Raw genomic sequence first — 2547 nt, forward strand, 5'->3', positions numbered from 1 at the left:
TGTATGAACCTGCAAAGACATATCACAAACACAAGAACCCAAAATTTCTTCTTCGAACACCTTCGGGTCATAGCCATCTATAAAATCTGCCAAGAAACACTCCTCACCATACACATTAGTACCGTTAGTAAAAACATTCAACCTCATTTTTCTATTTCCGAATGTCATGTCAACTGTGCCATAGCGACAATCAATAATAGCATGTGCGGTGTTCAAAAATGGCCGACCCAAAATAACATTTTGTTGTTGAATTGGGTCCGCGGATGAGTAATCTAGCACAAGGAAATCAACGGGATAATAAAATTCATCAACTTTAACTATAACATCCCGTACGATACCCCGGGGAAGTTTATGAGACAAGTCGGCTAATACAACCGTTGTCTCAACCCGCTTCAATGGACCAAAATCGTATTGGTCATATAACCCCCCGGTAGGATACTTACTCCGGCTCCAAGATCCAATAATGCCCTCGTAGTTTGAAAATTTCCAACTTGAATATTTATTAAAGGCGTTCCCGGATCTTGTAACTTAGGAGGAAGGTCACCTTTCAATACCGCACTTACCCGCTCCGTCAAATCTACCAATTTAGGCACTTTTTGTTGCCTCTTTTGAGTACACAATTCCTTTAGAAATTTGGCGTAAGCGGGTACCTGTTTAATAGCTTCAAGCAAAGGAAGATTAATTTTAACCTGTTTGAATACCTCCCACATTTCCTCTTTTTGAGGACCCCGTTTTGAAATAAAATTTTTTCTACCCGGGTCTAATAAAGCCGAAGGAAACGGTACTTCACTAGACCCCTCACCCTCATTTACTTTTTCTTTTTCTTTAATAATTTCGGGTTTTTCAAAATTGGGTTTTTTAGAAGAAACAATGGGTGGTTCGTTTTCTTCCTCACTTTCTTGACCCGTTATATCCTCAACCACACCTTCAACCAAATCCGGTGAAGGATTGGTTTTATACTCTTTCCCACTTCTCAAAACACTCACATGATGAATATTAACATTGTTACCTCTTGACGTACCGTGAGATGGATTTACCTTAGTGTCGCTTGGTAATTGACCTTTACCCTTCTTCAATTCGGACACTTCGGTTGCAAGTTGACCCATTTGAGTGGTCAAAGTTTGGATTGCTTTGTCTCGCGCCTCATCCTTTTGTATGCGTGCGTCATCCATTTGGTTTCTCTTTTGCATCTCCGCTTGCATACACTTCAACATTTCCATCATTTCATTTCCACCCGAAGACCCCCCTTTTTCTTGACCCGCTTGGTATTGCCTTTGGTATCCTTGGTTGTTCCCACCTCTATATCCACCTTGATTATTGTAAGGTTGGCGCGAACCATAATTCCCTTGGCTACCTTGAAAGTTCGGGTTTGATTGATTCGAAGGGTTCCCATAACGAAAATTCGGATGATTTCTCAACCCGGGGTGATAAGTGTTAGAATTCATGTTGTAATTTCTACCACCCCCTCCTTGACCTTGAATGGCATGAACTTCTTCAAATTGCCCTTCAACCATTCCTTGGCAATTTTCCGCCGCATGACCTATTTCATTACACAATGCACAAACATCATAAATTTGATTAGAAGTTTGTATATTACCGTCATCAACCGCGTGCACTTGTGTTCGAGTAACGGCCGGTCGTGCTCTCCTTGAAGCTTGAGCCTTTCTCTTTGAGGTGATCGCCATTTGTTCCAAAAATTCCCAATCCTCATGCTCATAATTTGTGCCAAAAGTTCCATTTGTGATGGACATCAAATCTCGTGCATCTTCGGCACACAGCCCTTCATGAAAAGCGTTCATTAACTCCCAAAGCTCAATCCCATGGTGTGGACAATTTTTAATCATCATGTTCAAACGCTCGAATGCTTCATGGAACATTTCGCCTTGTTGTTGTTGAAAGCTCCTCAATCCTTTTCTCGCATCATTGGTCTTTTGGGCGGTATAGAATTCGTCTAAGAATGTTTGTTGCATCTCCGCCCAAGTATAAATAGATGCTGAAGGCAAAGTGTAGAACCACTTCTTTGCCTTGTCCTCCAAAGAAAATTGAAATAGCACCAACTTGATATCATCGGCCGAAAAACCTTGACTCCCAAGAGTATTGCAAATTGAGTCATAGGCCTCCAAATGGAAATAAGGCTCCTCCGTTGCTAGCCCCTTATATTTCGGCAAACTTTGTAACGAATTAGTTCTTACTTCAAAAGTTCTCCCTTGGTTGTTATGAGGAATAACCACCGGTGAAGGATTGTGCGTTATCACCGGTCTAAAATGTGCTTCAATTCCCCTTGCATTTTCCCTAAGATGCCTCCTTGGCACACCAAATCGACCTCTTGGACGAACTTGACCCATTGGCCTTTGCATGGGCCCTTGTGGTACGATTGGTTGTTGAATTGGCCTTTGAATTTGCGGTTGCACCTGTTGTGGTCGAACTTGTTGCAAAGGAACCGGGCGTTGCATTTGCGGCCCTTGTGGCCTTGGCCTAATATGTTGAGGTATGAGTTGTTGTTGAACCCCACCAACATTTGGAATCGCTTGTACTTGGCCTTGCGTA

At 42.3% G+C, this 2547-nt stretch overlaps 1 non-coding gene across 1 annotated transcript; it reads left to right on the top strand.

The window, feature by feature from the left end:
• Window positions 1–1815: 1815 nt before the first annotated feature.
• On the top strand, window positions 1816–1921 carry LOC118491938. Its single transcript, XR_004892383.1, has one exon. It is a non-coding gene; the product is annotated as a small nucleolar RNA R71 (small nucleolar RNA).
• The last annotated feature ends 626 nt before the right edge of the window (window positions 1922–2547 follow it).

The sequence above is a fragment of the Helianthus annuus genome, chromosome 4, assembly GCF_002127325.2.
Source record: "Helianthus annuus cultivar XRQ/B chromosome 4, HanXRQr2.0-SUNRISE, whole genome shotgun sequence".
Lineage (NCBI taxonomy): Eukaryota > Viridiplantae > Streptophyta > Magnoliopsida > Asterales > Asteraceae > Helianthus > Helianthus annuus.